Here is an 11,810-nt window from a genome sequence, read left to right as displayed (position 1 = left end):
GAGGGCTCAAAATTTAGCTGAGAATTTGCTCTTTACATACACTGATATACATATATACATATACACAATGTTAAAACAAAAAATACAGCAATAAAACAGAAAGGCATCACATTACATTTCAGGATAAACCTACTTTCCTCAGGCATGATAAAAAGTACAGGTTGTACAGTCCCACGGCTTTGACTAATGCATACATTAGTACGGAATAAAGAAATGTCCCAAAGAAAAGCAGCTCTACAATTTAATGTCCCAAGGCAAACTCTACGTGATAGAATCACTGACAAAATAAGTCCAGATTGTGTCACCACTGGGAGGGCACCTGTCTTTTCACTTGAAGAGGAGGCACGGATTGTGGAACATGTTAAGGCCATGGCTTCATATGGATATGGGTATACTAGACAAGAAGTTACAGATCTGTCTACTGATTTTGCCCACACAATCAATATTTAACCAAGAAATGAAGGACTTACCTTGAGATGGTTTGAGGGTTTCATAAAAAGATGGCCAGAACTTAGAGTGGTTAAACCTAGAAGTTTGGAGATTCAACGTGCAATATGTGGTTCTGTTGCTTATGTTGAAAAGTACTTTGATAGCTTAGAGCAAGTTGTTCACAAATATAATCTTCAGGATAAACCACATCTCATATTTAATATTGATGAGAAGGGTATAACACTGAATCATAAACCACCTAATGTTGTATCTGGAATTGAATGTAACACATCATCAGTAACATCTGGAAGGTCTAGTCCTACGACATACATGGATGTGGAAGTGCCTCAGGATTTGCTGTACCTCCATATTTTGTATTTGAAGGTAAAAGAATGATGAATGAATTGATGAATGGTGCAACACCTGGTGCTGTTGGTGCAGTATCAGACTCAGGATGGTCCAATACCAACATATTCAGACAATATTTGACTGACCATTTTCTTAAATATGTCCCTGGCAGAAATAATGACAACATACTTCTACTCCTTGATGGGCATAAGTCACATGTTGCAGTTGATATAATTGAATGGGCACAGCAACACCACATCATTATTCACATGTTACCAGCTCATACCTCACATATATTACAACCTTTGGATGTTGGATGTTATGGGCCGTTGCAACGTATTTATGATAATGAATGTCACAAAAACCATGCGTTAGAACTCCTCAGTCATAACCAGATAAAACATATGTGAACTAGCCTGCAAATCATACCAGAAAGCACTATCCCCAGAAAACCTTCAGTCAGCATTTAGGAAAACTGGAATATTCCCCCTTGATAAGAGTGTCATCAACAAAGATCAACTGAAACCATCAGAGGTATTTACAACAAATCATGAATGCAAAGAAACTACGGATGAACCAAAAACAGATAATATACAAGTAGTTGAAGTTGATACGAATGGAGATGTGACGGAAGCTGTTGAAAGTGCTGCGACTGATATTTTAGTTGTTGAAGATTTGCAAGATCATGATGTTACTGTTCCACATTTCTTTTCTGAAAGAATAAACAAACTAAAGAAAATTAAGTCTGAAAATGACAAGAAAGAAAGAAAATCCCTTGGAAAGATTGTATCCGACATGCCCATAACTGAAACTGAGGTAGCAGAAAAGGAAAAAACAGCATGTTGAAAACCAAGGAAAAAATAAATCAACCAACCAGAGTAGTAAGAAAACTGGGAAACAAAATAAAAAGAAACCGTCCACTTCTGCTTCATCACTTACACCAAGACCTAGCCACACTAAACCTGGACCTAGCCGCACATCTACTAAACCAGGACATAGCAACACTTCTTCTGAACCAGGACCTAGCAACACTTCCTTTAAACCAGGACCTAGCCACATATATATAGATGATTCCATGGACTTCAGCGATATAGACGATGAAGAAATTCCAGAAATTGAATTATGCTGTGTATGTAAACAGTTCACCCCCAATCAAATTAGACTTGGAGTTGGTGTTGAACTTACCAAATGGGTACAGTGTGACAATTACAGGTGCAAGCACCTGACACATCTCAAATATTGTACAGAACTGAGGGCTGTGAGGAGGAATACCAAGTTTTACTGCATGCATTGCAAGGACATGGAATAGACAATTTTGCCCAATTTCTTTGTTATTGTTACTTGTTGAATATTTTATCGTTAAATGTTAATTTTTCTTATTTTATTTCAATACCAAATTTTTTAAATTAACTTTGAACAAAAAAAGCGAAAGTGCAATGTGCTTGGCCTAATCTGTGTGACGTCACAAGAATGTACATCGGGTGGACGAACTTGAGGGGCGAAAGTAGAACAGGCATTGATTTCAAGTAAGTGTTCACTGTTGCTTTTTCGTTATACTACAGTCTTTTGTTGATTCTTTTGCATTTCAAAGTTTAGATTTTTATTGAATCTTTATGACTGCAAATTATCGGGAATATACGAGAAAATGCACCGCGATATTCGTTAGGTGGACGAACTTAGGGGAGTCGAGGATATATATAAAGCATGGAGAAATAACTAAACGGTGCAATCAGGACTGTAACTAGTTTTACTATATAATAATGTTTTGCTAAAACATGGCGTACGGAGAAAATGCAGCTACTTAATCATGTTCAAAATAACGATTGAAGAACGGTTTTAATTTACATCGTTTAGACTTGTTCTACCCTAGAACAGATTCTGAAAGTTCTACACTAGAACTTATTTTGAAAGTTCTACCTTAGAACAGTTTTGGACAGTTCTTCCCTTGAACTGTTCTATGACTTTCTATTAGAGTTTTATGACAGATTATTCGAACATCTATAGATAGGTTAGAACTGATCTCAACTGTTTATACAAACATTCAAAATAAATAGACTATTGATATGCCAGTTATTTATTAGGTACCAAGCGAAGATGGATAAAAAAATCCAATTATTAATTGTGGCTTTTATTTTATGGTACTTTTCCCTTGATATGCCCTATGAAGTATATGTTTTTATGCTGTAAAGGTACATGTAAGAAGAATTTAAATGTAAACATTCAGCATGCACAACAGAATTTTGTATCGTCAAATGATGATAAGTTTTTTGTTTCTTTTACGAACACGATACAGCAGCTTACAACATACTGACATGCTGAACACAGGGCATAAAATTACAGAGAAATACTGTATACAATTTGTTAACATATATATAACATTGATATGAATACCATTTCAAATTCAATGTTGTTACAAAATTCTCGATATATTACGAAGAACAAGATATCACATCCAAATGTTTAGTTGCCACGTGTTGATCAGAATTTGCCTACCCCTCCAAAGTACATTGTTTCATCCCGGTGTTTGATGGGGTTGGTGTTTTTCAGTATTCAGTTTTTATGTAGTGATTTATCTCCGTCGTTTTCTTTAAATTTTGTCATGATTTGTCGGTCTTTCTTCAACTTATGAGTCTTGATTCTCCCTTTGGTAACTTCCGCTTCTTTTTGACGGAAATGTTGTTTATGATTCAATAACATTAAATACTATCAATGTGAAGTTATTGATTTTATTTATTATTAACGTATGCTGAAAAATAGGGGCGAGAGATACCAAAGGAACATTCAAACTCATAAGTCGAAAATAAACAAACAACGCCATGGCTAAAAAAAAAAGATAAACAGACAAACAATAGTACACAAAACACAACATAGAAAACTAAAGACTTAGCAACACGAACCCCACCAAAAACTGGGGGTGATCTCAGGTGCTCCGGAAGGGTAAGCAGATCCTGCTCCACATGTGGCATCCGTCGTGTTGCTGGTGAAAAGTTATCAAATTCAAACTTGATAAATATCTGTGATTATTAACATAATCGTATTAACATTAATTTCGTATCGAATTTTACATGTATTGATATTGTATAATCTCCATTACTTCATGGATCATGTACATGTACGTTTCTTGGTGTGTTGTGTCCCCCTTATTGTTTCCCCTCTCATGATTCATTAATAAATACGTCTTCCCAACGATCTGTTGTGTTTACATTCTCCCTGCTTATTGTCGTTGTTGCAGCGCTCAAAAGCTGACCAACAGCTCAAATAGTACAGCTCTTGGCCATTCTTTAATTAAGTAAAATTTAAACAAGAGAACTTGTTATCTGACTACGAACACAGACAGCATTTCAGATGTTGAACTAACTGATCTCTTAAAGATGGCAGGACTAGTACACGTACTCCAAAACAATGGGATCGTACAAGACAAAAAAACTATAATTATCTCTTTTAAAGCATGGAGACAAAACTTTCAATATACATTATCCCTTAATCAAACTTTTGATGCATTTCTAGTGGATGAACTCAAATGGCTGAAGAAAAACCAATGCCTATTATTTGTGTGACTTTGCCGATAACGACAATGCGGTTGCAGAAGCCAACAGACGAACAGCCGCTCAAAAGTGCACTCAAAAATTGGAAATGAATGCCCAATCATTTCCTGAAACACTTCGATAAAAAAAATCCACATTTATCAATTCGAATTTGCAATCAAATCGGCTGCACTGCGGTTTTCTGTCAACCAGTATGCACTTTCAAGACTTTAGTAGCATCCACTTAGAACCCACTGGGCGACTAGAGGACTCGTTGAAGTGGTTGGCTAGTTTCATTAATAAATTGGGGATAATTTTCTTCGCTTCGATTGTAATATACAGTACCATGGAAATGTTCCTTATCACGACAAAAACAATTGCCGTCTCTGGAAAACCAAATTGTGCTTACTTGGCTAAGACATATTTATCATGACCTGCCTAATCTGGTCAATCAGCGATATTGAACGGACCTAAAACTTTAGTTTCATTAAAACCTAACATTTTGAAGGCATTAGAAAGTTTAAGGAGTGAAATTCACTCGGCTGATGACTCTAGTGTTTTAAGTGCTTCCTGAAAGGTCAGGCCATATGGCAGAAGTGCAAGGAAGTCAAGTAATATCAGAACTGGGCGTCAAACAGAGTCGTATTTTGTGTTAACAAGCAGGCCCTCTTACCAAGTTCTAAAGACGAAGACAGACAAACATCTTCAGAGTTATGCAATAAGGTTGTACTGAAGTATGTGATAGCGGATCTGAGAACAATTTTGACAATAATGAACACGTCTCAGTTTTAAATGAAATTGTAGTCCCTAGTTGTTTGCAACGGGTGAGCACTGAACAGTCTCCTTTCTTTAAGGCATTTTGAAAAAACATTTTCCCATCCAACTATCACTAGATACCGGTAGCTAGACGTAGACCATTTCCGACGACGCGTTGTCAGTGACGTCGCCGTGGGCGGAATACGTAAGTTGTATATTAATTGTTATTGCTGAACAGTTGCCTTTATTCATATTGACTAAACTATCAACAATATTTATGGTGCCTTAACCAGTAAATCTAGAAAAAAAAACTGAAATCAGTTTAATCGGGAAACAGAATCGCTGTAAACAGACTATTCCGCAAATAAGATGAAGCAGAAGAGCATTTAAATGTCGATGAAGAAGAAGTTATTGCAACGCTCGCAAAACTAGTGCAAAAACAAACAAAAATGGTAACAAAACCGGAAGATATGGGAAATGAAATTATTGATTCAGATGAATAGTTTGTAAAAATTGAAAAGAAGACTCGACATGTACGTGAATTCTTTCAAAATGTCCAAACCCGACAGACTCGTCACATTGATTCACCGCAAAATTCTACAACTCGCACATTAAATCAAAACGCATAACATAGCCAACCGACACAACACACAGTCCTTAGAAAACACGCTTGTTCAAGCCAGTCAATGGTTTTCCTTGTTAAAGGTTGTACAATATCCTACAGTTGATTACAGCCTTCTCCTATAGTCTATAAAAAATTCTAATATGACGTTCTTCAAACGCTTTCAGTACACACCCGTGTTAAAATACGCATATGTCAGCTGATAGGCAACGTCATGATTTGTTTGGGCTGTTCCAATCCTATTCCCACGTCGCATGTCTTTTATGAATGATTTACCCAACGTCAAATGGTGTAAATGACGTCATTGAACGATGACGTAGGAATGTAAGGATTTTACGGGAAAATGCATTAATGGGAAACTGAAAGTCGTCAAAACACGAAAACATAAACAAACGATGGTAAGAATTTGTATAATGTCCATTTCTTCTTAAATGAAAGTAAGATAGTCAATTAAATTCATCCAAATCTGTCTTAATATGTTATTGTATATCGTTAGAGAATGTCACTTATTCAATTTTTCTTCGTCGATTACGTCAATATTAATAGTGTGTTCAATTACGGGAACAGCAAACATTTCCCTTCACATAGAGCGCTTCGATCCAAAAGAATTGTGTCGTTGTCCTATTAGAATAAAAAAAAATCATGGGGGCTTGAATTTATGTTGATTTTACCACGAGTTGGCCCTTTATGCTGATTTTTTACCTATCGTTGTCGCTCGTGGTAAAATATTTAGCATACAGGGCTAACCCGTGGTAAAATCACGATAAACTCAAGCCCCATGAATTATTTCTCAAATATAACACATAAAATACCAAACTTAAGGGGAAAGTCCATAAAAACTAACAAAATCAAAAGCTACCAACCAACGGAACAAATGATAAACAGCTGCCATATTCCTGACTTTGTACAGGCATTGTCCGACGAAAATTGTGAGTTAAACTTGGTTTTATATCTATCTAAACCTCCCACTTGTATGGCAGTTGTTTATATTGTTTAGATAGTTATTTCATAAGCATTCATTCCAAATCTCATTAATAGTTTTTTATTTTAAAATTTTATATTTTCAGGGGAACTCAAAAACAAAGTATCTATTGGTTTATATTTATTTAAATGTACATTGCAACGTTAGAACTAAGAATTCAACTTCCGCAGAAGAAGTTGACCTTAAACGGATTTGACTACAAGTATTATTTTTAGTTCCTTTTTGATGATAAAACTCGTCAAGTGTTTCGATTTTTGTACATCTTTTGCTTTCAAATATTCGGCTTTGAGCATTTCTTATGACGGTAAATCCAGAAAAGCGCTTCGGACGCATGGCATTTATATAGTATTGATTTCCGTTTTTAGAACAAGCTGCATACCATCGATCTTGTACCATGACTACAAATAGGACTCATGTCATTCCTCATAGCAAACCATTGTTCGATGTTTGGTTATAATTGGATGTGGGTTAAACTAATTTTTATAGCTATCTAAACCTCCCACTTGTATGGCAGTTGTTTATATTGTTTAGATAATTATTTCATTAGCATTCTTTCCAAATCTCATTAATAGTTTTTATTTTAAAATGTTATATCTTCAGGGGAACTCAAAAACAAAGTATACTTTGGTTTATATTCATTTTAATGTACATTGCAACGTTAGAACTAAGAATTCAACTTCCTCAGAAAAAGTTGACCTTAAATGGATTTGACTACAAGTATTATTTTTAGTTCCTTTTTGATGATAAAACTCGTCAAGTGTTTCGATTGTTGTACATCTTTTGCTTTCAAATATTCGGCTTTGAGCATTCCTAATGACGGTAAATCCAGAAAAGCTTCGGACGAATGGCATTTATATAGTGTTGTTTTCTGTTTTTAGAACAAGCTGCATACCATTGATCTTTCACCATGACTACAAATAGGACTCATGTCATTCCTGATAATAAACCATTGTTCGATGTTTGGTTATAATTGGATGTTTTGAATAACATGTTGTGTATCAATATACTTTGACTGATATTACAATCTTTTACTATAAATGTTAATACTAACGGCTATTTTGATGTTCATTCAAATGCATTGTTTTTAATGTGTACTGTTCATTTATCATCGGGTCTGATTTAGGATGACCTTACCCATCATCACATCCCTTTTAGTACTTGTATAGCATTATACCATATCAGCTATCGGTCATATTTAAAGTCATAGTAACTTAATCTTGCACGAGAGATTCCAGCAGCCTAAATAAAGTACATATTATATGACGAATTGAAATGAACTAAAATAATGCACTAAATCCATTTAGCACTATACTTTGATATTTTCAAAGCTAAAAAACAGGAACAATATATAGCCAATAGTAGCATCATGTCATGTACATGCGTTCAACCACCCATGAACACATATATAGTACTGCAACAGACCATTTAGCGAACATTTTCGAAATAAACTCAACCAGAGAGACTATAACCAATTAAGATACATTTCTGGCACAGAACAGGTAATCGAATGTAACACCAGAAACAGCTGTAAAAATGATATGTTTTATGTAAAATAATTTAGATAAATAGAAATGAAATATTGGATTTTTATGTCAAAGCGGCTTGATGCAAATATTAAAAGGTTTCATAACGAGCTAGACTTGGATATCGCATGATATCAAAACGAGCGTTATTACTATTTAAATTAAATAACGAGAGTTGATATCAAGCGATATCCAATTTTCACGAGTTGTTAAACCTATTTCTCTTGTGGTCAACACTGTTATTGTGTATAATTAAAAAATCCGCGAATCGTTAATCTAGTCTTTTGCACATACCAGTATGAAGTATATGTCCTTTTCCGTCGTCAAACTTTAACATCAGACATTTTAAACTTTTTGTACCCTTTAGAATGTAATAAAACCTGACAAAAATGTGCATGTTTTGTATATTTTTGAAGAAATTACATATGTCCGTTGACATGGACGAAATGTACATCGTCTTAACCTTTTAAAGTCATCAATGACCTACTGAATAACCAATGGAAATGTCGTAATATCGTCTCATGATGCTGGATAAGCCAATAAAATTAACGCAGTTTTCGTATCACTTTGTGACATTGGAATTAATGCCCATAATAGAATAAAATAATAGAATGACCGATCCGCTGTAAACTTAAATTTCGACATCAAATAAACTTTTCTTTTAAACGAACTGTTTATGTAAAATACATTCCAAATGCTTTTGATAGGAAAGAGGGGGATGAACTATATATATTATATTTGAATTCAATTTTCTGTCCAACATTTGCTCATCTTAAGAACGAGTACATTTTGCGAAAACTAAATAAGATTCTGTCATACATACATATAATATGTATCTAATGAAATCACTATCATGGTATAATGATTTGCTGATCCATACCAAAATAAATGAAATCGTTTTAAAAATGTTGGTGGGGAATACAATCCACGTTATTCGAGCAAACAAACCTGCCACGAAGAAATGCAGCTTTATTTGTATGTCATCATCGTACGGGATGGTAAATAAACAATGAAACACAAAACAATGATGGATAGTCCTTTTTTGTAAAATCGTGCTGAAAGCAATAACCCCTGTCACCCGTTGTATTCTAATTAAGAACACAATGGATTAAGGTTACACACTTTGTCTAGGATAAGTATATATGCAACCCCGACCCATCCCAAAAATAATAAACTAAAAAAGTAAGTAAAGAATGATAAATAACAATTATAGAAAAGTAGGACAAAGGAGGATGATCTGGGGTTATAATGTTATTCATTATTATACAAACAGGTTTGTACATGTGCCTATCCTTGAAACAGGAGAATGACAGAGAGTAATTGTTTTTGAAATTTCTTAGAAGTGGGATTATACAGCTAGCTAAAAACCCAGGCTTAATCCACCATTTTTCTACATAAGGAAATACCCGTACCAAGTCAAGAATATGACAGTTGTTTTCCATTCGTTTGATGTGTTTGAGCTTTTGATTTTGCCATTTGAGAAGGGACTTTCCGTTTTGTATTTTCCTTAGAGTTTTGGATATTTTTGTTATTTTACTTTTTACATCGGGTATTGTGTTCTATATTAAAAACCAGGAAAGATGAATGCGACAACTTCATCTAACTATGTTATACTCAACCCGTACAAGTATACAATAAAAGAAAATGGCCGAAAGTCATTTTGTTATTGCAGTTCTGTACATGGTTAACAATGTCCTCTTGTCAGTGTGTACTACGTTGGTATACAAAGGGCATAGCCTGGGGTCATCGTATTCGGCCGTTCCAGAAAAAAGTAGATTTTGACATGTCTTGCACTTATATATAATAGGATTGATCTTGGGTATTTTCGTTCTATACATGTTTAGCACGTGTTTAATGTCATTTCTATTATCATGTATTTTCATTTTTTTCAACCGCTTCCCCATATCTGATTCAAAAAAGATATATCATACTATGCTCATAGGTGACTGTAATCATAATCAGCATTTTCTCAAACGGTTTATAATAGTCTATGGCTTGCGATCTATTAAACATTTGGCAGTTGAAAAAAGAACGCTCAAAGCGGAATATTTGAACGGATTTATATGGACCGAACACGTTGAAGAGCTATAAACCAAAAAGGACCTAAAAAAAAAAATAGCCAAATCCATCTAAGGCCAACTTTGCCTGAGGGAGTTGAAACCTTAGGTTCTTTATAATTTCAAAATTTATAAACTGGCAATTTTAGAAAGTTTTTTATAAATCATGTCAGTATCGAAGTACTGACTACTGAGCTGATGATGCCCTCGGGGACTGATAGTCCACTAGCAGAGGTATCGACTCAGTGCTGTAAAAAATGAAAACAACATTTTATAAATTCCATGCGTCCGAAGCGCTTCCTGGATTTAACTTCATCAGGAACGCTCAAAGCCGAATATTTGAAAGCCAAGGATGAATAAGAACCGAAATTGTTGAAGAGTTATAAACCAAAAATACCTAAAAAAAAAGCCAAATCCATCTAAGGTCAACTTTGCCTGAGGGAGTTGAAACCTTAGTTTCTCTATAATTTCAAAATTCATAAACGAGCAATTGTCGAAATGCGCATCTGATGCAGTAACATTGATACCGTTTATTTTTCTAAGTGACGAATTACCAAAAATTTCCCTGATTAGCTCTCCTTCATTACACACTATGAATTAATATGTGTTTTTTTTTTTTTTTTTTGTTATCTCATTAAGGTTTTATAAGACACAATATCAAGCATCTGACATCTATCTAGCTCTTCAATTTTTGTTAAACATTATAGTGGTAAATGAATAGGAGGATATAATCTGTACTACTTTAATGCAGACATGCTACCTCTGACATAACGATGATTTATTTAGCATGTAAAATTTGACATGTAAGAAGCCTTGTAAAATTGTTTTTTCGATAAGGCCTTGATTCATATCTGAATATTAATGACAATGTCTCAAAATAGGACTATTTTTACAGCTGTGAATGCAATGCAAAAATGTGTGAAGCCATATAGAGAATATGTGAGACAAAATTATAAAATTTTCCTACCAATATCTGACAGAATAATATGTAATGAACGGCTGAAGGATGTTATTTGATCTTTTGATCGAATTCAAAGGCCGAAATACAATCATACCTTCACAGTTTTTCTAAACATATAGAGTAACAATTTATCTTATTCTTACCATTGATATCAGACTGCCATCTTTTCCACACTGTAAAATGCAAACATTTACAGCATGTACACTTGGCAACGAATATGACCTGGTGACACAAGACAAATACACGTTTCGTTCCTTCACATCTTTTTCCACTGCAAAATCGTTTTTGTCTACTTTATAACCTGCTCCATGAAATACTCTGATGTTGATGAACTTTGAATAGTAGCCAGAAAGGATAGGAAAACATTGAAGAAGAATGTTACACCTCGGGAACGCTTCATTTGAATATCTGAATTGCTCTATCAGAACTACAACGATAATATTATCGAGATTCACCAAGCAGTCTTATAGTTGTTGTAATGTTAACAATAACAATACTTCAAAGATATGAGAAATGAGAACTATGTGGTATATAAAGCCGCAAATCTCGCACCAATACGTTAACTTAAAGAAAAAAAAAAGAAAAATTATACAGTATACTAGAATTTT

General features: G+C 34.4%; 1 pseudogene; it reads left to right on the top strand.

Annotated features, from left to right (window-relative positions):
- Positions 1–213: 213 nt before the first annotated feature.
- Positions 214–9,481, top strand: LOC127733686 (uncharacterized; annotated as a pseudogene).
- Positions 9,482–11,810: the final 2,329 nt, after the last annotated feature.

Source organism: Mytilus californianus, unplaced genomic scaffold (assembly GCF_021869535.1).
Source record: "Mytilus californianus isolate M0D057914Y unplaced genomic scaffold, xbMytCali1.0.p SCAF_3, whole genome shotgun sequence".
NCBI classification, from domain to species: Eukaryota; Metazoa; Mollusca; class Bivalvia; order Mytilida; family Mytilidae; genus Mytilus; species Mytilus californianus.
Note: the sequence above shows the minus strand (reverse complement) of the source record. Positions and strands in the feature narration are given on the sequence as shown.